This window comes from Cavia porcellus, unplaced genomic scaffold (assembly GCF_034190915.1).
Source record: "Cavia porcellus strain 051 isolate PalLab524CR breed Dunkin Hartley unplaced genomic scaffold, mCavPor4.1 scaffold_9, whole genome shotgun sequence".
Classification (NCBI taxonomy): Eukaryota; Metazoa; Chordata; class Mammalia; order Rodentia; family Caviidae; genus Cavia; species Cavia porcellus.
Genome location: NW_026947492.1, coordinates 12353956 through 12377397, shown reverse-complemented (window position 1 = coordinate 12377397; position 23442 = coordinate 12353956). Strand labels below are relative to the sequence as shown.

The following is a 23442-nucleotide window of genomic DNA, read 5'->3' as shown; positions in this document are numbered from 1 at the left end:
TATTAAAACAGAAATACTAAATCTAGTGGGAAAAGTAGGTAGAAATGTGGAAGATACAGGAGTAGGCAGAGAATTCATAAACAAACCCAAACTGCACAGGAGGTACTTCAAAGAATCAACTGGGATTTCATCTTCTTAAAAAGTTTTTATACATCAAGAGAAATTGCCAACAGAGTAAAAAGACAACCTACAGAATGGGAAATAATTTTAGTCAACTGCTCCTCAGACAAAGGACCTCTAATAAGAACATAAGGAAGAACTGGGAAAAAAAAAAAAATCAAGCACCTCAAATTCAAAGACCCAATCCAAAACTGGGCATCTGAGATGAACATACACTTCTGAGATGAAGAACTACAAATGGCGAATAAATATAAGAAAAAAATGTTCAGCATCACTGGTCATTCAATAAATGCAAATTAAAACAATACTGACATTCCATCTCACTCCAGAAAGAATGACTACATCAAGAAATCAACCAATAACAAACGCTGGAGGGTCTGTGGGGAAAAAGAAACCCTTCTCTACTGTTGGTAGGAATGTAGACTGGTGTAACCACAGTGTATTTCCAGTGTGGAGCTTCCTCAAAAAACTAAGATTGGAGGTCCCATTTGACCCAGTAATTCCCCTTCTGGGTATTTTCCCAGAAAACATCATACCACCGTGATATATGTGCAACCATGTTTAAAGCAGCACAATTTGTAATAGCCAAATCTTGGAAACAACTCAAATACCCATTGACTGCAAAATGGATTAAAAAAAAAAAAAAAAAGATGTGGCATTGTATAAAATAAACTCAAGGCTTTTATAGGTAAATGGATGCAACTTGAGACCATATTCATAGGTGAAATAAATCAGACTTGCAAGTGTAATCATAGTATTGTCTCTCTAGTATAAAAAACTGAACAAGTAAATAGAATCCAAAATGTATAATAGATACTGTGAAAGTGAAAAGAGAAGACAACTGGTCAAAAAGAAAGAATAACTGAGGTGACAAAAGGAGAAAAGAAAGAAAAGGAAGGATTATACTTATACAAGATAGACTATTATACTACTAATTTCTGTTAGTTCATCAAAAAGAACGATTCATGCTTTCACTGTCTGATCATTTTTTCATGCCTATATTTTGTAATCTGAGCAACTACTTTGAAGACAATACATAATATATTAACCATTGTTAATTTCCTATCATTGTTTGCAATTTTGTGCCATTTCTGTTCTTTTTTTGTTTTAAAATTTAAAAAAAAATTTTAAATGAAACACTAACACATAAAAGGATGACTGAAACACATGGTGAATGTTTAAAATTTATTATACTAAAGAACATATTGCCATTAATTTCCCTCAAAATACTACCCCCTTGCTTCAATTTATCCTATTGTCCTTGCCACTCTCTGAAGCAGTTCTTGGAGTTCTCTTTCCCAAATGTCTTTACAAGGAGTGATCAAAATGAAAGTGAATGTTGCTATTGAGTGCCAGTCAAAGGAGAGAATAGCTTGTAACTATATTACAGTACGCCCTTCATCTAATTAGAAGATGCAGACACAATTCAAAGACATTTATCCACCTTATCTGGCACTGTGTGACTTGTAGCTCTTCCCCAGTCAAAATGATCATGAAAGCTAGACATTTTGAATTGATTCAGGATACTGAGGCAGCCATGACGATACAACTAAAATGCTCACAAAAGACTTCCAGAACTACTTCAGAAAGTGTAAAGAATGATAGGAAAAGTGTGTTCCATGCAAGGAGTATTTGAGGGAAATTAACAGCTATGTGTCCTTTATTGTGATCAATTTTTTAGAAAATTAAACATTCACTGTATTTTCCAGTTACACCTCATACACTGCTAAATTTATGAAAATTCAAGTTGTTAAAAATAAAGAGCCATTCGAGCACCTACACTCAAAACAAAATTAAGCCATCCTCAATGGAGAACTGATCTTAACTTTGCACTCTACCCCCAACTCCATTTGCCCACAATTAAGTGCCCCATAAATGTTTTTTTTTCTTTAATGAGGATTTGAGATTGCCCCATCCATCTATCTACTCCACTATAGGGACTATAAACCCTATTACAAGATCCTCTGGCTCACAATATCACGACAGTGCTGACACAGAGTAGGTACCGAGTAAATATTTGTGCAATGAAAACGTGAATATTCACCACACAGCAACAAAAGTATAAGGGTATTTTCCTTTTCATATTTATTTGAAAAATTATTTTGTTATTTAGATAATAGGGCCTAATCAGGTCTCTAGGAGAACTATTTATTTGGAGCTTACAGCTTAGCTTATTGGAGAACCTTCCTTCTGCCTTGTGCTAAGCAATTTAACCAGATTTGTGATTTATCTTTTTTGTCCCCTCAACTGTCACAACCAGAACCAAAATTATTTTTCATTTCCCTAGAAACTAGAAACCTTAGTTGTGTAGACAAAGTATAAAATAGGACTATCTAAATGGCTTGAGGAATTAACAGGCCATAACTACACAACAATAGTTACAGCAAATATTTTAAGGCAGACACGAGATAAGATTTTCTTAGCAGCAACAATAACACAGGCTGAATTTAAAAACTATTTTAATATAAAAAGATCAGTTCCCAACAAATGAAAATGCAATATCTATTCCTTAACTATCCTAGTAATACTAAATTTCTTTAAAACTGGAAAAAGGGGAAAAAAAGGATACTAGATATGGGCAGACGAACTTGCTCTATTTTCTTGGTTCTAACCAGCAGTTTTCTAGCTCCAATCTATACTCTTTTGGGCACAGTAATTTGATATATCATTGACATCACCAATTCAATAAATCCAAAGCTAAATCCTTACTTTTCCCTTAGAAATTAAGATGTCATTAATGACATCTTCCTTTCCCACTGCCCTCACGTCTAATACACTCAACTTTCTATCAACAATAATTATTACACATCTACTGTGTACCAGGTACTTTCTTGTGTGAAGACAATAAAACAAAAATCCCTATAATTAGAAAGTTTATATTTGCCATCACATTCAAATGATTTCAGCTTTAATTTACATCTCAAATTAATCAATTTGTGATACTATCCACTCTAACTTAGAGCTAGCCATCTTGGTCAAGCCTAGATAATTATTTGATACACTTTGCTATTTCTACTTTTGACCAAATCTTACAATTCAACTTCCCATGTAACGGCCACATAATTTCAAAATACAAATTTTGCATCCTTGCCCTGCCTAAATTTCTTCAGAAGTTTTCCACTGAACTTAAGGAGAAAAATCAAAACGTCAAACATGACATATAAATGTCAAATGCAGGGCTTGTTACCTTTCTAGACTAAAGTGTCACTCTCCTGTTCACCCACTACGCTTTAGCCACCGTGGCCTTCCTTCATTGCCTGACATGCACTCTTTCCCCAAAAAGGAGATGTATTTCATGCTTCTTTTGCTTTCTGGGACTTGTTCTCAGTCAGCCTAACTCTTGAGCTCTTTGCTTATAGACTGTTAGCTGAGAAAAACCTTTGCTTACCTCTGCTCCCAATTTGAATTAGGACTCTCCTGTTAACTGTTTCCTTTAATTATCCTATTCTCTGTTTTAATATCACTTACTGTATATCTATTTTGTGTCAATGTTAGTCTGTATCACTGGACAACTCTGTGAGTACATGAGCACATAGCATAGTTCCTGAAAGAATTCTGTAAGTAATTGTTGAAAAAATTCATATTTTATCCAAGGAAAAGAGACAATGATACATTCTAAGCACAGGAAGAAGCACATAATGATATGTTTGAAGAAAATGCAAGTAACCCAGTATGGCTGAGGTATTGGGGTTGAGTAGGAGGACACTAAGGATTCCTAAGATAAGCAGATTGTAAAGGAAAATTTAAACTTCAGTCTATAAAAGGAAGCTGAACCTTAAAGGTACTGAGTTGGGGCCTGGGGTAGAGGGACAACCTTCAAAGAGGCTTAATATCTCTCCTCCAAACAACCACTACTAAAGACAGCAAAGGAGATGGACATGTTCTAAAACAGGCAATAATATGATCCAATTTGCAGTTCAGAGTTGTCGTCTTGCAAACGTCATGGACAATGGTTGGGTAGATGAGGTATGAAAATGATGAGAGGAAGGTCAATCAGAAAATGTTCACAGTATAGATTTCCTTACATGATCAAGATCTAAATAACTGCAGTATCAAAGGCAAAGAAGGAAAAGGGAATGTTATAGAAATAAATCTTGAACCTCCAACAGGCTTAGAAAATAAAGAAGAGAAAGAAACTCCCAGGATTTGAGCTTAGATGACTAACCATCTGATTATGCAATTCATCAAAAAAAGAAAGAAACAGAGCTAGAAGAGCAATTATATGTTTGTCAAGGTGCCTGTAGGACAACAGTAGAGGTAACTACTAAAGAGGAGAGTTCAAAAAGACAGATCTAATCTGGAAATTCCGAGGTGGGTGACATCAACAATGGTATCAGAATCTAATAAAAGTAGGTTTTTATTAGCACATGTACTTAGTGTTATTTGTAATATACAAAGGTTAGATTAAGTCAGAAACACTTCCAAAATTATATGACTTTATTCATTACTGATTTCTATAGAATCATAAAAATTCATAAAGAATAACAAGTTTATTTTAAAGCTTATGATATACATCTATATTTTCTATTTCCTAACATTCTCACAATGCATGAGTTCAGACTTTATGGCATAATTGCATAACACAAAAATGTATAATTATGACTTCTCTTACATGCTAGAAAACAGAAAAGGGAGATTCTACCTATTTAAAAGAGTATTATCAACTTGCAAATTACTCTAAAAGCCTTTCTTCTTAAACAAATATAAATGTGATCTCTTTTGTATGATTTTTACTTAAACACCATCAATTACATTCTAGTTTTTTTGTTATGTTCTTGTTACATTCCAAGTTCTTATAATAAACATTTAAAAAAAAAAGCTTAACCTGATAAAAGGAACTAACATGCCCCCCCCCAAAAAAAACACCTACATAAATACTTAATGGTGAAAATTTGAATGCTTTCCTCCCAAGATCAGTTAGCAGGAATATCTCCTCTCACCAACTGCACTCAACACTGTACTAATCTATGTGGTAAAGCAAGGAAAATAAGGAAAGGCATTCAGACTGAAAGAAAGTCAACTGTCTCTGCTTACTGGCTGGATGATGTTTTATATAGAAAACTTTATGCAAAAAGCAAAATAAGCTATCAGAATTAATTTAGCAAGGTTGCAAGATACAAAATGAATCAGTTGTATTTGTTTTGTACTAGCAATAAACAATGGGAAAGTGAAATTTAAAGGATAAAAACATGTACAATAGCATCAAAAACATTAACTAGAGAAAAAAATCTGACAAAAATGTATGGCTTGTAAACCAAAAACTAAAAAATATGGCTGCGAGAAACTAAGACCTAAACAGATGCCATGTTTACCAATTAGAAAACTCATAACTATTCTCATATATTCTCCTCATCTCATCCACAAATTCAATGTATTTTTAGTCAAAATCTCAAGAGTGTTTTTTAAAATGAATTGACAAGTTGATTCTAAAGTTCATATGGAATGCATACAGTTTAGAAGAATCAAGAATTCTGAAAAAGAAAAAAGTTGGAGAACTCAATTTTAAGACTTACTATAAAGCTACAGTAGACAAGAAAATGTGGTAATTGGGCCAAGATAGACCAATAAATAAACAGGACAAAATAAAGACCTTCCCACATATATGAACAGCTGATTTCCAACAATGGTGCAAAAGTAACTCAACAGAGAAGGGATACTCTCTTCAACAAACGCAGCTGGAACATTTGGTTCTATAGGCAACTACATATATATATATATATATATATATATATATATATATGCCTCACACATTATCTTAAAAACCATCTCAAAATGTTCTAAAAGTAAAACCTAGAATTATAAAACTTCCAAAAGCAAACAGAAAGAAAACTGTTATCTTGTATTAATTGATTTTTTTTAGTACAATCTATAAAAGAAAAAAAGATAAAATGGAATTCAAAGTTTAAAACCTCTACTGTTAAAAATATCAACTGGCCAGGAGTGGTGGCACCCTCCTATAATCCCAGCACTTTGGGGGCTGAGGCAGGTGGATCACTGCAAGTTCAAGACCAGCCTGGGCTACAAAGTGGGCTCAAGGCCAGCCTGAATTGCATAGCGAGACCCTGTCTCAAAAAGACACATACACACACACATAAAAGTGAACTGTATCTCAATGAAGCCATTAAAAAGAAAAACAATGAAACTACAAGCCACAGAGTAGACTAGGAGAAAACTTTTTTTGGGGGGGAGGATGGTACTGAGGATTGAACCCATGGCCTTTGCATTAAACTACATCTCTAGCCCTTTTAAAATTTTTATTTTAGGACAGGGTCTCATTAAATGTCCCCAAGTGGGCTTGAACTTGGGATCCTGCTGCCAGAGCCTCCTAGAGTAAAAATATTACAGGTGCAGCCACCATGCCCAAGTAGGAGAAAAGATTTCCAAATCATGTATCTAATAAAGGATTTACATTCAGAAAGCATAAGAAACTCTTAACAAGTCAATAAAAAAACTGAAAAAAAAAGAATTGAAGAGAATTCACTAAAGAAGATATGTGGACAGTAAATGACCACATGAAAAGATGTGCAACATCATTAGTCATCAGATGAATACAGGTAAAAACTAAACACGGTATTATTACACACCCACTAAAATGGTTCAAATGTTTAAAAACTAATGATGCCAAATATGGATGAGGCTGTGGATAACTGGAACACTGCTGGTGGTAATGTAACATCATGTAGTCACTTTGGAAAGCAGTTTTTTAAAAAGCTAAAATACATACTTATCACACAATCTAGTCAGTCACTCCTAGTCAGAAATAAAAATTTATGCCCTCACAAAGATTTGCACATAAACGTCCAAAGGAAACTTAACAGTCTAAAACTTGAAATGACACAAACGTCCAGGAACACTTCAATGTAGTGTACAGATGCACACACTGGAATACTCAGCAAAACAAAGAAATTAATTATTGATAGCAAAGAACATGGACAAATCTCAAAATAACCGTGCAAAGTGAAATAAGCCAAAGAGGATCCTATATTGTATGCGATGATTTCTATGTAGATACATGCAAACTATAATGACAAAAAGCAAAACAGTAAATGATTAGAGATAGGGGTCAGGAAAAGGAGAAAATATAAAGAAGTGTTTGAGATGATAGTTCTATTTATTTTCCGCAGTGATAGTTTCACCTTAAACATACACAGCTTATTACATACTAATTGTATTTTAATGAAGCTATTATCTAAAATAAACCTAATGTTTAAATAAAACTACCCATAAACATACTTTGCTTCATAAAAAGATTCAGTGGTCTGAACATTTTCTACCCATTGTAAATGAACAGTACTTGAAAGCATACATAAGCATAATAAACAACTAATGGATAAGTAAACCAAAAGGGAACTCCGATACTGTGTTTTTTCGTGACAGAGTAGAAGCATTTAATAATGCTAGTAATGCATTAAACAGAATAGTAGGTAAGCCTAAGGTAATGAAGTTCTATGCTGTCAACAGTTCTCTAGGAGAAAATTACAGCAAGTTTAAACTTGTTTGGCAGGGTTTTGTTTTGTTTTCAATATTTTATACTTATTAATTCCTAATAGTAAAATGAATAATTTTAGCATCAAGAGAATCTTTTGGTATTAAAAAAAAGTGTTAAGTTACTGATGCATTCTACCAATTTACTATACAGGTCTACTATTAATCCATTCACTCAAAAAATGAATTATATAACTGGATACTATATAGTTAGGCAGTATTCTAGGTTCCTCAGATATATTGAAGGAAAGACAGGAGGAAAACAACAGGTAACAATGATCTTAATAAATAAGTATATATAGAATATAATATGTTAGAAAATGATACATATTCTAGGTATCCTCTGTTCTCCCAGAAGAGTAAAGCAGGTTAATGGAAAATCAGTAATGAAAACTAAATATTTAACACACAATGAAAACTCTAAAGTAGGGCTGGAGATACAGTTCAGTACTACAGTGTTTGCCTGTCATTTGCAAAGCAGCATGCTCAAGGCCCTGGGTTTGGTCCCCTGAACCATAGGAAAAAACAAAACAAAATCCTCTAAAACTAAAAACAACCAACCCTTTAATGCAGCAAGACTAAATTCTCTTATACTGAAAAGAACCATAATGTTGGCACTGAACTTTAGGCTACCCAGTCCAACAAACACACTTTACAGATGATGCTGAATGATTTACCTAATTATGCAACTCTTGCCAGAAACTGACATCTCTATCTTCTGGTCACTCCTAGGCATCATTCTTTGTTATACCAAATAAATGTGATAAAATGCTTTCTTTAATCTGCTTGTAAAAATACAATGGAAAACACACTGCAGTCTGAATGGCCTAAGGCTTCCTTACTTCATGGCTTTGTTACTAAATTACTTAACATTTCAAAATGCAAATTTTCTCACCTATAAAAGAATATGAGGATAATTTGTGACTGAGTTGTTAGGGGCATTAAATGTAGTAGCTTATGTAAGACACCTACGTGTCAGTACACAAATATGCAATCCATACTTACATACTAGCACTAAAAATGGTGTCTCATCTGCAGGAGTTTATTATATCCTCTACTAAACTAAATTTAAAATACTTATCATAATGTAAATGCTCAATAAGCATGTTAACTTGCTAATATTTCTGAGGGGCTAACCAATTTTTCAAAATGCAACAAACAGTATAATAACTCATGTCACTGTGACACAGATAATCAAATTAACTGAAAGCTTTCATACTATTGTTCACAGTATGTTTTCTGTCTACAGAGAAGTCAGCAGCACTAAACCCTTTAGTGTCATAAAACACAGTCCTAGATCTTTTTGTCAAGAGAAAATAGCTTCCATCATGAAAAACACCTTCAGAATAAAACAAAAATCCTTCAGTGTTATATGCTGCTTGTGCCTTGTTTCTAAATTCATGATATAATGGGCAGGGGCAGAATGTACTCCTAATGCCATCACAGCAAATTCAGCAGCTTTTCATATTTAAAATCAACGTTTTAAGCTGACAAGAGTAAAAATATCACTAATGAACAAAGGATAAAATAATTCAAATTGATATGCGAGTACTTGGTGCTATGGACAGCATCTTTTCCACATGATTACATATTTAAATTTAGTTTCAAATGGAAAAACAAGAAAATATTCAGAAAAAACACTCCCTTCCCCCATGAAGAAGCCCAGTTCCCCATTTTTCATTCATAGTCTCTAGGGTATCAAAGAGAAACAACCATCCTGAAGCTTGAGATAATTAAATCACAGTTTACAGAATAATAAGTCAAAGTCCTAGCTAAGATTCCAGAGCCATTATCCCAATTCAGTCCTAAAAAGGTAACAGAAGGATGCTGCTTCCATCCTTTTGAATAAAGATATCCCTGCAATGCCGATGTTAAAACCTTTGTTCTCAAGCTAAGCAATTAAGGCATGGATTTTTCATTTTCTTTCTTTAGATCAAATTAGACTTTGTAAAACAGGAAGGAGAAAAAAACACCTTAAACAGTATTTTATGAAATAATGAAAAATATCCTTTTCCTTGTTCATTTCTTTTCTGTTATAGGTACATCCCTTTCACTGAAGCTATTTTTCTACCATTTCATCACATCTCATACACTACCAAGTAAACAAAGACTGCAATAGAGTACCTGGATCACTGGACAAATCAGCAGACAAGCAGAAGCTCAAAAAGCTTGTTTCCATGGAGTAGACAATGAAATCCTCACCGAACACCACTCCCTTAGCAATGCTAGGCTTTTCTTTCATATATACATTCTACATCCTTAGAAAGGCATTTGTGGGATGATTTTACTGACCACAAGAGGGATGATAAGAAGAAACCCCACCTCTTCTCCCACCCCCAATCACCATCATCATCTAAAGCCGAACACTGCAGCTAATGGAAAGGCAGAAAACAACATACATAAAAATTTCTCTGGATTTACTATAATGTATATATAAATGATAAAGCAAAAATTTAGCTGACAGTTTTTTAAGAAAGCAAGCCAAACAGTTCCCACTTAATTATAGAACCACAAAAATATTTTTTTACTCTGAACACAATATAATTTTTAAATTTGGAATTTCCTGAATACAGTACCACAAATGGAGTTCCTCAAATATCTTGAAATTTTATTGTTTGTACTCCTTTGCCTAAAGCCAGATAAACCAAACGATTCAGAATTTATACATAAAGTCACACTCATGCACATATACCATCCCCTCCTTCATTGGTTAGTATAGCCTCTTCAAAGAGAATTTGGGACAGGAGGTAAAAGTAGAGAAGAACATAACAAAGGGGCGGGGAGACACTTTCTGCCCCAATAAGCCAATTAAGTTTGTAAGCAAGGCTGGGAGGATTGAAATTTCTTCATGCTATTCTGTCTGCTTGTGTTAGATTATTAAAAATCTTCCCAGGTCTGTAACTATGCCTCAGGCATTATGAGTCTGGCACTCCGATACCTAGCATACTTGCCACTTACAGTAGAATGAGGGTAGTAAGAGATACACTCATTCAATCTAATCACTACGAGAAATATAACTGTTAAAACAATAATCTCCTTCAAGCACTGTTTGCCAACAAACACAGTTATACTAAGACTTAATAGCTGCTACTTTCTTTTTCTTTTTTTGAAGCGTCAACCCAACTACACATTTCCATGCACATGACTTATACAGTCAATATATTGGTAATAATGAAAATCATGCCCACTGTTTCATAAAACACATTTCTGGGCTGAGGGTATGGATCAGTGACAAAACACTTGCCTAGCATGTAGAAGGCCCAGGGTTTGACCTTCACACCACAAAAATAGACAAACATATTCCTTAAAACATATCTAATTTTGTTAAATTCCAAAGGTCACTCAAATAAATTATAACCAGGGTTATATGAATTTGTATAGAAAATAACAGAACCTCAGAACCACAGTGATCTATAAAGAATCAGCTTCCAAGAAACCCACACTTTGGCAAATGAAGTTTAAATATATATACATATACATACATTAAATACTATAAAAATACTAAATACTAAATACTATATAGTACATACTATATATATAAGTATTGTATATATGTATATTGTATATACTATGTAGCATGATACGCATGAAATATATGTATATAGGTAAGTATACGAAGATTTTGATCTTAAAAGCAAAAGACTATTGACTTTAATACCCTTCTTCGGCAACATTAAAAGAACAGACTTACTGAACTTATAGTTTATAAATACTTAATTTATTAGTAATGATCAAAGAAAACAGCTTCAGTCTGCTAAAAGCAAGTCAGGCTAGACTCCTGAATAGTGGTATCATTAGACTTCCTCCACTTAACTTTGGTCTCATGTTCCTCTAATGCTTAGCACTTTCAGACCAGCCCATCTGTACCAACAGTCATTAAGTTGCACATGGAAGAAGCTTGCTATGATGGTATATGGTGATAGAGCAACTTTACACACGTCAGCTTAAAACATAACGCCAACCAATTTCATGTTTCAACACCTCCACCATCACAGATCACCAAACAAAACTTAAATTATCTATTAATCATGTAACACCTTTCTTCTAACAAAATCTCCCACTACTCTCCTCACTATCAAAGTTTGTCATTTTGTACTCTAGAACTCTCTTCTTGTAATAGACCAAGCACAGCACTTCTACAGCCTCAGCTTCTTTGTAGAATGTACTTACTTCTACCTCCTTGCCTTAACTGAAAACTTGACTCTTCCCCAAAGATGCTCTTTGCCTTAACTATACTATCTTTTCTTTTAAGTGAAAACCATCCCATCTTTCAAACCCCAATGTTTTCACAGTACAGAAGGAATTTTACAATTTTTAACCAAATAACATATAAAGTGGTATTCAATTTTGGAGAAATGTAAATTAAAACCACACATACACACTGAAGAGAAGGTGAGAATATACAAAGCTAATGAAGAAGACATGGAGTACATAGAATCCCCATACCAGTGATGGCCAAACTTTTAGAGCTTTCAATGATAACAAACAGCCTACTGGGGGAGGCATGTATGCCATGTATTCACCATTATAGCCACTGCTGGTGAAAATGTAAATTGATACAAACATTGTAGAAGTGTTTGGTGGTATTAACTAAAGCTGACCAGCAATTCCAAACCTAGAAAGAAAAATATGTTTACAGGAAGACATATCCATGAATGCTCCTAAAAAGCATTAGTAGTAGTAACAGTCCCAAACTATGGACTTCCTCAATGTCCATCTGCAGTAGAATTGGTAAAAACACTGAGGTATAGTCACACACTAAAATATTAATCAACAATAAATGAATGATGACCACTCAATAGAGAAATGTTAAACAATTCAAGAAAAAGAAGCTAGATTTTAAAAAAGGAACAAAAGCAGTCAAAGTTTAAAGACAAGTCAGGTATGATAGTATATACCCTTTAATCCCAGATCCTGGGCAATGTAGTGAAACTCTGAAAATAGAAAGGAAGAAAGAAACAGAGAGAGACAGACAGACAGAGACAGGAAGGAAGGAAGGGAGAAAGGAAGGAAGGAAGGAAGGAGAAAAGCCTAGGGATGTAACTTAGCAGTAAAGCTCTTGCCTAGCATGTACAAGGTGCTGGGTTCAATCCTCAGTATGATACACACACACAAAGTTAAACACTTATTATATGACCTGCACTCATACTCTTAGGTAATTACCCAAGTAATCTGAAAACTTATGTCTACACAAAAATCTGCCCACAGACATTTTACAGCAGTTTTGTTCATAACCACTAAAGATATGCTTCCATGGGAGAATGAAAAAACAAAGACTCATCCATAGTGGAAGATCATTCAATAATTTAAAAAGCATGAACTACTAACCCATACATCACAGATGGATCTTAAATGTACGTTAAAGAAGCCAGAAGCAAACCTAAGAGTTACACCATTCCATTCATATGACCTTTTGGAAAAATGCAAAAGTAGAGACAGAAAACAAACTGGTAGTTGTTAGGACATGGAGAAGCAGTGAGTGGGGTTCCATAAAGAGCACACAAAGGGAACACATAGGGTACAGAATCTATTCCACATGCTACTTCGGTGGTGCATGACTCTATGCATTGGTTCAACCCTACAGAACTGCACAATATGAATAATGAGTACCAATAAATGCTAACAAAACAATAGAAAACATCAGCCAAAATGTCAGAAGACCTCAAAATGAAATACAGACTGTGATAACTAAATGCACTATACCTGCATGACGTGCCACATAGAGGGGTGGTAAAAAAGGAGCTGGCCTAACTTGGAAAATGGCACTTTGACTTGAAATTGTACGGTGAATGACAAAAGAAGCTATATACAACACTATATTCCAGTTGGGAAATTTATTTCTCACAGATATGGTTAATAATTCTGAAACTGTTCTTCATGGATACTCAGGCTGAACAAATAAGTGAATGGATAATGGGTGAATGAACTCATGTTTCTCACTAGAAACAAGTCTAATCCCTGTAGTACTGGATTAAAATTGAAAATAATATGAGCTCATGTTTAAATTAACATATATAAACAAACACAGGTCCTGAAACAATTGTAAATGAGTATGTATACCTGGATTAGTAAACAAACATATACTACCTAGCTCTGTCCCAAGAACATCTAAATGCAACAGCATCACAGAATCTACATTTTGGTTTGTAAATACAATTCTTCAATAAAAGAAACTGACTGACTCTACAGCTGGGCAAAGAAAATAAAAATAAGCTTGGAGCACTTGTAGTGGAAAAAAAAGGAGGTACTTAAAAAACAAAAGGATAGGAACAGGTGGAAGGGATACAAGATCAACTTGAAAACCTTCCCACAGTCAAAGACAGCACAATCCAAGCAACCAAATAGAAAACAGCATTAGATTAGACCTCAAAGTATAAAATAAACATATTAAGTTCATTCTGGAAAAAAAAGGCTAAAGAATGGAAAGACATAAATCTTTTCAGGAAAAATGTCACATCATATAGAGATGTGTTCCCTTTCCCAAAGTATGACTTAGATTTAGTGAGTCTTTTCTAAAGAATAAACAGTAGAGTCATGGGGAAAAAATCTGACAAACACTAACTTAACCAAGTGGCCAACGTTAGTAGTAAAAGTGAAGTCATGTGGACATCATGTACCCTTACCCTGTGAAACTTTTTCCAAAACTATATAACCCCTAATCTAACACTGAGAAATAGGAACAAACTCAGACTAGGTGACATTCTATAAAATACCTCGCTAGTATTCCTTGAAGATACAAAGTCATGAAAAAGATCAAGAAACTGTCCACCAACCAGTAAACAAGAAACCATGAAATTAAATGCAACATGGTGTCCTGGATTTGATAGTGAAACAGTAAGAAGTCATTAATACAAAGCTGGTGACGGGCTGGGGATTCAGCTCAGTGGCATAAGCACCTGCCTGGCAAGCGTGAGGTTGTGAGTTTGATCCCCAGTACCAAAAAAAAAAAAAAAAAGCTGGTGACATCCCAATAAAGTATGCAGTTCAGTGAATAGTTTAATGTTCTGATGCCTCTTTCTTATTTTTCAAAAATGTATTTTAAGATATTAATAATTACGAGGAATATTAAGTATAAGAGAACAATGCAATTTTTCTACAAATCTAAAATTATTCCAAAGTAAAGTTTACTGATGCAATTAGCTTATGATCCTAGAAGACTAGTGTATGCACCACTAGGCATGTTGGTGTGTGCCTGAAATCCCAGCACTTGGGAGGCTGAGGCAGGAGGATTACTTCGAGGCCAACCTGGGCTACAAATGAGTTTAGAGCCAGCCTGAACTACACAGTGAAACCTCGTCTCAAAAAGACCAAAAAGAAAAAAAAAAGTGGAGCCATTTGGGATAATACACTCAACTACAAGACCATATGTTAAACACTTTTCCACAAAGGAAACTCCACTCTTCAAAGATTCTACTGTAAATTCTCTCAAGTAAAGGGAGTAATAATAGCGATTGTATAAATACTCTTCTTGAAAACACATCATGCTTCTGAACTAGTTTGCTTGCCGGATCTTTCTGTCTCTCTCCCTTCCTTTCTCCTTCCTTTCCTCCCTTTCTTTTCCCCTTCCCCTTCCCCTTCCCCTCCCCCTCTTCCTCTCCCTCTCTCTCTCTCCCTGTTTTTGCTATTTGTTTCTCTGTCCTGGGAATTGAAACCATAGCCTTACAACAAGCACTCTACCACTTAAGTTACAAGGTTGTGGTTTTGCAGGGTTTTTTTGCAGTTTTACTTTGTTTTCTTCTGTTTTGTTTGTTGAGACAAGGTCTCACTAGGTTGTCCAGGGTGGCCTGGAACCTTTGATTCTCTTGCCACTGCCTCTCATGTGGCTAGGATCAGGATTATAGTTACGCACCATCAAGCCTGACTTCAGTTAACTTTCAAAAGTCAGTATTGCTGTTATGTATGAGGCAATGACATTTTTAAAAAATTAAAAACAATACCTCTCATGAATCTAGATGTAAAATTTTTGTCAAAATACCAGCAAAACATATAAAAAAGTGATACATAATGACCAGTCAGGTTTATGTTAATAATGCAAGGTTGTTTCGACATTCAAATATCAAGTGTAATTCACCATACCATTAGTTTAAATAAAAAAGAAAAAACATATCATCACCTGAATAGATGCAGCTTTTAACAAAATTCAACACTTGCTAACAGGCCAGGAATACAGCTCAGCAGCACAGCACCTGCCTGGCAAACGCAAGGTCCTGAGTTCAATTTCCAGTACAAAAAGAAAAAGGAAAAAAAAAAAAAAAAAAGGCCGTCCTCAACACCTGATAACAATAAAATTTCTCACAATTTAGGCATAGACAGTGATTTCTTCAAATTAATAAAGAGTATCTTGGGATTTAGCTCAGCAGCATAAGCGCCTGCCTTGCAAGTAGGCAGTCATGGGTTCGATCCCCGGTACAGATAAAAAGGAAAAAGACAAAAAAAAAAAAAGATTATCTAAGAAAAATAAACCCCTACATCATATTAAATGGTAAATTTTTAATATTCCCCCTAAAATCAATAACAGCATTGGGTATGCTGGGCTCACTTATAATTCAAGCTGCTGCAGAGGTGGAAGCAGTATTAAGGCCAGCTTGGGTAACTTATCCAGACCCTGTCTCAAAATTTAAAAAAAAAAAGGGTAGGCATGTGACTAGGAGGCAGAATGCTTGGCTAGTATGCATAAGGATCAGGACTTGGGGGTGGAGCAAGGTAATGATATCTAAAAATCTGTTCTTATAATTTAAAATTTTTTTTTCAGTCAAATGAGTAAAGCAATAAAAAAAATGCATAAAATGCACCAGGCAAGGTGACACACACCTGTAATCTCAGCTCTTAGGAGGCTGTGGCAGGATGATTGCAAGTTCAAGGATAGTCTGGACTACATAGTGAGTTCAAAGCCACCTTAACCTATGTTGCCAGATACTGTCTCAAAAAAATTAAAGAAATAAATAGAACTATATAAAATCAAAAAGTAAAAGTTGACATGATCATTTATGTAAAACAAATCCAAAGTGATCTGGAAAAAGCTAGGATAATTCAGTTTAGTAAAACTACATAAGAGTGACATAAAAAATAAATTCTATTCTTATTTATTAATAATAATTAAAAATTAATTTTTGAATGGCATTTACAATAACCTCAAAATACATGAAAAGCAGGCATTCCTAGTTTAACCACACATCTGTTTAATGACTACTTAAAATTATAACCCAGTGCTTGGTCTGACGACCCATTTTTTTTTTTTTTTGGTACAGTTCTGTATATCCTATTTATAGAGCCTCAAGGTCTACTGTTCCTGTACAGTACACCTTGTTTACAGAATACTGTAATTTTGCTGACTGTACCATATAATATTATAGTTTTATGTTTTATTATACATTACAATACTGTCTATAAGAGTTACATAAATAAAAGCAGGGTCATCAAGTTGGGAGTTTCCTCTGACCATTTCTCTGTTCTGAATACTATAATATATACTATATACAATTCTTCATTTAGCAATCAATTTATTTAATGACCTAGTTTCAGGAATGAAACTGTCATGAAACAAGGAATGCCTCTCTACAGGGATTAAGTCAAATTATGTGCAACACCTAACACTTCAATTATAAAATTTTATGAGAAATTAAAGAAGCTCAATTTAAATAGAGAATTTACACCCATAAATTGAAAATCTCAATTTATGCCACCATCACACCAAGAAGTCCTACCAGAGCCAGACTGATACTGGTGCCATGCCTTTGAACTCACACAACTGTAAACTCAATGAGCCTCCTGTCTTCATAATGTATTGAAATACATTTTCACTATAACTACAGAAAACAAGCTAATGTAATTGTTATACTCATATAATGAAGTCACATTACGTGGTAAGAAGGAACTGGCAATAGTATCATAGGCCTTAATCCCAGCATTCAGAGAAAAGGAGAGAAAAGAAAAAGGAACAAACTATTGTTATATTCAAAAATTTGGATGAATCTCAAACACATTAGGCTTACTGAACTCAAATGCATTAGGTTTACTAAAAGAAAACAAACATCAAAAGATTGTACACTGGAAATAATTTCACTTACTTGAAGCAAGAAAGGTAAAACTATTGAGAGAAAGCAGATACTAAAAAAAAAGATGAAAAAGAACTTTTGGGATGATTACAATGTCAGATATTTTAATTATGGTGACAGTTGTTAAAACGTACATGCTTGTCAAACTCATCAAAAAACTTAAAATGGGTGAACGTTATTGTATATAAGTTGTATTTGAAATGAAGTCCCTTTTTTAAAAGATAAAAGAGGTCCAAGTGTCTAGAATTTAAACAGCTGGTCAACTGATAGCTTCTTTATTTATTTATTTATTTTTTTAACTGAGAGCTTCTTTTACTTTCTATTTAAAATATTAAAACCTAAATTGCTCCTTTATATAAACGTAAAAGTTTTAGAATTCCATGGGAAAGGAAAACCATTACTTCGAAGTTAAATTTGAAACAATATTTTCAAAAGTTGTATCTCGGCTCTCAATGTTATCTATTAAAAAATTAATATTTCAATGGGCAACATATTTCAATATGATGATGACTTACTTCAAAACACAATGTCCAAGTAAATATCAAAGCAATTCAATTCACCTAAGTAGGCTATTTTTTTTTTTTTTTAAATCGGTACCGGGGATCGAACTCACGACCGCCTGCTTGCAAGGCAGGTGCTTATTTATGCCGCTGAGCTAAATCCCCAGCCCCCTAAGTAGGCTATTCTTAACAGAACATTTCCAGTATTTGATTTACAGTGGATAAACCAAACAAACACCACTATTGCCAGGTGACTAAGGTCATTATCAACAGTCACAAATTGTGCTGATACTATGTACCCTTGATATGAAGTGATGAAGATGACACTTAGGCCCTGCAATACTCCAGTGATTCCTACTCCCAGTTTGTTTTCATTTTATTTTGGCAAGAGCTCTACCACTGAGCTGCGCTCTCTGCTTATCTATAACTCCAATTTAATTGTGAGAAAAACATAAGACAAATTCCAGTTCAGGGGCTATCTACAATATATTTTACCCCTTCTCACAACTGTCCAACTGTCAAGACCATCAACACAAGTCTAAGAAACTATCAGGGTCAAGAAAAGCAAAGGAGACACAGTAACTAAATTCAATACGGTATTCTGAAACAAAAAGGACATCAATTAAAAATAAATCTGAATTAATTGTAACAAACACCATACTAATATGTTAATAACAGAGAAATCTGAGCCTAAATACGGGCTATTTGTTCCTCTCTAGCTTCTCAATTTGTCTCTAAATGTAACTCCTTTAGAAAATAAACTCTAAGGGGCTGGGGATTTAGCTCAGTGGCATAAGCGCCTGCCTTGCAAGCAGGCAGTCGTGAGTTCGATCCTTGGTACCGATAAAAAAGAAAAACACACACACACAAAAAAAGAAAAGAAAATAAACTCTAATAAATAAGACACGTATGTGTAAACATCATATTGTTTCATTAGTGTGACAAGCTGAAAGAAAAAAGTATGTATATATGTATGTATATGTATTTAAAAACAGTAGTGAAGATAGCTCATTACTGACTTCTCTGAGTTTGCTGAAGAGAAAGATTTGTGCTGGTACTGTCTGAACACCTGAAGGCAGATGCCTTTGCTCTAGGGGAATGATTTGGAGATGACAATGCACAATGTATGTACCATTGTTATTTATCCCCTGACTGGTCTACTTTAAATCACTGTTGTAGTTTTTCTTCTTTTTATCTATGAATAAAATGGATTGGGAAAAAAAAGAATAAATGCTAAAAAGAAAAAGCGACCTTATCTCCAAAACTTAGGACACTACAGGTAAAGAAAACAGAAGCTACAAAGCGAGGGAAATCAAGAAAAGGGTGGTATGGAGCCTGACTGAAGGAATGTCATTGCTGCTTTCATAGAAAATTATAAAACCCTTTCTAAACAATACAATGAAAGAGATGAAAGCTTAAAAGTGAAGGTCAAAAAGATGCCTTAACAGACATATTAAAAATGCTCTTCTAGCTGCTTACACAGCTGTACTCATGTTTTGACGTCAGAATTATGACTCCCATGGTTAATGGCAACAATTCATTTTGGTGTTTGCTGTATAAATTTCAAAGTAAAATCAGTTGTTAATGAACGTTCACAGTTTACCTGATGAGAAGACTTTGCTTAAAACCTGAGACACAGTGGTTAATTATGGGGAGTGGGGTAGGAATACAAAGAGTCATTCTGAGCATGCTTATTTGAGTTTAAACTGTCTCATCTTAGCCCCTTAAATCATTTATCATCTCTTCAGTAGAAAACTAAAGTGAAATACCATCTCTCCCATTTCTTTTATAAGTCTGAGAATGACTGGTGAGTAGGAGCAAATTATTAGCATATCTTTCTAAAGCAAGAGTTAATATTCAAAATTTTTGAAATGCTAAAGCACAGAATATCTTATATGGGGAGTTTAACTTAATAGAAATGATGATAGTAATCTGAATCAGTAATATGTATGACTCAGCATAATCAGTTACTCATAAAAGCATTGTCTGCTATAACCATTATATATATTTTTCACAATTCATAGATAAATGTGTTTTTAAAAATATTTCATTTTTTGCTGGGCATAGTGGCACACACTTGGAATCCCCAGCACTCAGAGGCTGACTCTAAACGCCATACACTTTCATCTGCACTACTCTACCTAAATAAATTATTCAGTCAAGACAACATAAAATTTAAAATATTAGATGATAAGGAAGGGGAGAAGGACAAAAAAAGAGAGAAAAGAAAACAGGAATAGAGAAGAAGTAAAAAGGAAAGAAGGAAATATGGAAGAGAGAAAAAGAATGAAAGACTGACTAACCATTCATAACAGTAGTGAAAATCATAAAGCACCTAAAAATAATCGTAGCAAAAACAGCTTTAAGACTTTGGTGGATAAAATCATAAATTACTATTGCAGAATTACTACATTTAGTATAAAAGATCAGCAATTACTAAGAAAATACTATGTTAATATAAAAAAGGCAGTACCATAAAGATGCACATTTTCTTCATACTAAATAGGCAATGAAATTATAATTCAAACAAGAGGAGCTGCTGAACTTGGCCAAGTGACAGTATTAGAGAGAACCTCAATGAATACTAAGGGAAAAAGAGTATCAAGAGTGACTCCCATATTTCTAGATATAAATATAATCAATTTGAAGATGAAAAGAAAATTTTAAAATTGTATGTTGAATTGAAACTTGTGTTTAATAACAGAAAGCAAAGCTTTCCCCTTTTTAAAACTTGACAATCAGTTTAAAGTATAAGGCACTCATATACCACAGAATAAAATACTTTCATTGAAACTGATCACTCCAACTAATCTTTATAAAATGATAAATGCAATACTTAAGTGGTTTATGCCACGAAGTTACTAACTTTGTAAAATTTCTAACAGTTTATACTCCCTTATCTTTGAAACTTAACTTTTTCTTTTTCTTAAGTTTTTCTTTTTTGCAGTAGTGGGAATTAAACTCAGGGCCTTTATATTGAACTGCATCCCCATCTCTCACATTTTTTATTTTAGTAAGACAAGCTCTCTCATGAAAAAAATCAAAAAAAGTAACTTTCCCAAAGCAGATACTCTCAATTTGAATTAAATTTGGGGCCCTCAAGAAAGACCTCTTGGCATTTTTGTTGTTGTGTTGTATTTTGTTTGGTTTGGTTTTGAGACAGGACCTCACTATGTAGTCCAGGCTACCTTTGAATTTGAAATTCTCCTGCCTCAGTCTCTCAAGTACTGGGGCTGCAGATATGTACCACTACACTGGGCTTCTTTTTTGTTGTTAAATGAACCTTTCTCTTGCAATGGAGGAAGAGCTAGTGGAATCATTTTTTTCTTTTTGTTATTACTGAAAGTGCTACTTTCGACACTACAGGATTCTATGTGGGAAGTATCCTTTTTCATCTAAGCACTCAGCTTCACAGGAATGGTTCACATAATTGGTGAGATAATTGCCTAACACTTCACAAGATTAACCAGCTCTGTCACTGGCATCTATATAGTGACAGGTGTCCTAAACGTCTTCAAATAGTTGCATCATCCATCTGTCCTTTAACAACTTAGAAACAGGGTCTTTGACAACATAAAGGATTTCAAGAATTGAAAAACAAAGTTAAAGTTGTTAGATATTATTTTAATATTTTTTAATATTTTTTAAATCTTCCCCTGAAGCTGACTACATTTATACCTAGAACTATGGGAGCCAACCTCAAGGCTCTCTTCCCCCTTTTACTGCTCACTTATCCCTCTCTAGTACTGTCACCCCTGGCCTGCTTCAGCAACTCCCCTCATCTCAACTCTAAGCCACTGGGTCCTGCAAGTCTGCAGAATGACTCCTGCCACCCATCATCTTTCAAACTACTACTACAGTTACTTTTAATTAAAATAAGGAACAAATAAATTTAAAAAGTGTTTTCACTTCAAAACAAAGTATCTCTCACTACAAAAGCAATACATACTCATTGATGGAAGCCCAGAAAATACAAGTTAATTTAAAGAATAAAACAAAAATCCATTATCTCACAACCCACAAACACTGTTTCAATGTAATTTACATCCTAGATTTTTTTTTTAAAAAAGCAATATATGTACCTGTTTTAAAACACAGCTAAAAAAAAAAAACCATAATTGAGGTGAAGGCGTAACTCAGTGGTGGAATGCCTTGCCTTTGTAAAGCTGCATGTGCAAAACCTTGGGGGCTAGACTCCCAACACTGTAGGGGAAAAAAACAGCTTATTGTTTGAACTTTTATCTCCTAAGTTTCATATATCATGGTTACTTCTCCATTAAAGTTACCTTGAAAATGTCGTCAATGCTTACATGTACTATAAAATGATGTACAATAATATATTAACATCAGTCCCCTTGCAGCTCCTGGTTATTATAATTTCTAGGTCTACCTCTTCAGAGGAATCAGGCTTAGTTTGATTCCTCTTTGCCATTTCTACAAATAAAAATACGGTTGATACCTTTGTATAAAAACTAATTTTCCTAATGCCTTGATATATCATTTCTAGATCAAAATGTTTAAACCAGTTCTTAGGTTTGAGCTATATTACCAAGTTATTTTTTGCAAAGAATAAACCAACTTATATGTCCAAATGTAGGGTATAAGAAACACTACTACAACTCTCCTTTTAACAGAAGGAAAGGAAGAGAAAGAGGGACAATGAAAGAAGGGAGGGAGTTAAGATTCCAGCACAGCTTGGCATGGTCTTGGGAATTTTTCTGAAATTTTCCGTTCAGTGTTCAAGATTTAGCCTTAAGCTATAGCATTATACCCTTTACTTGAATTTATTTGTTCATTAATTCATCTACTCAAATATCTACTTTCTTCTAGGTACTGGGAACATAAATGATGAGTAAGACAAGGAAGCTTAATAAAGCTGTGAAAATTAAGCTTCCTGGTTCCTCCACCCAAAGCACTGCTGCCCAAGCTAACAGATCCCCTCTACTGATCACTTTCTGAATATGCTCTGCAGCCTTTCCTGGTGGAGAAGCAGTCCCTATTTGCTCAACATGAAGCTTGCAACAAGGGAAAACAGCAAAACTAGAGAAGTTAGACAAAGGCCAGTGGAGAGCAGTCTTCAATGCATGTTAAGAAGTTTGCCTTTATCCTGTTGTCTCAATGATGTGTCATAATCACATACGTCCTAAAGACCCAAGGCCTGTCACATCCCCAGCTACTCCCACCTTTTCATTTTGAGATGGGGTCCACTAATTTGCCCAAGCTGGTTTCAAACTTGTGATTCTTCTGCCTCAGCTTTCTAAACCGATTATAGAGGCGTGTGC

General features: G+C 34.4%; 1 protein-coding gene across 6 annotated transcripts in view; it reads right to left on the bottom strand.

The window, feature by feature from the left end:
- Arhgef12 (Rho guanine nucleotide exchange factor 12) overlaps nucleotides 1–23442 on the bottom strand; it is a 155205-nt gene that overhangs the window by 110467 nt on the left and 21296 nt on the right. For 2 of the 6 annotated variants that reach the window (XM_063255938.1, XM_063255939.1), the window contains exon 1: nucleotides 9730–9890. The exons of the other annotated variants lie outside the window; for them this stretch is intronic. The gene's annotated coding sequence lies outside the window, so the exon portion shown is untranslated. Of the gene's footprint in view, nucleotides 1–9729; nucleotides 9891–23442 lie in introns of those variants that run through there. 6 annotated transcript variants of the gene reach the window in all.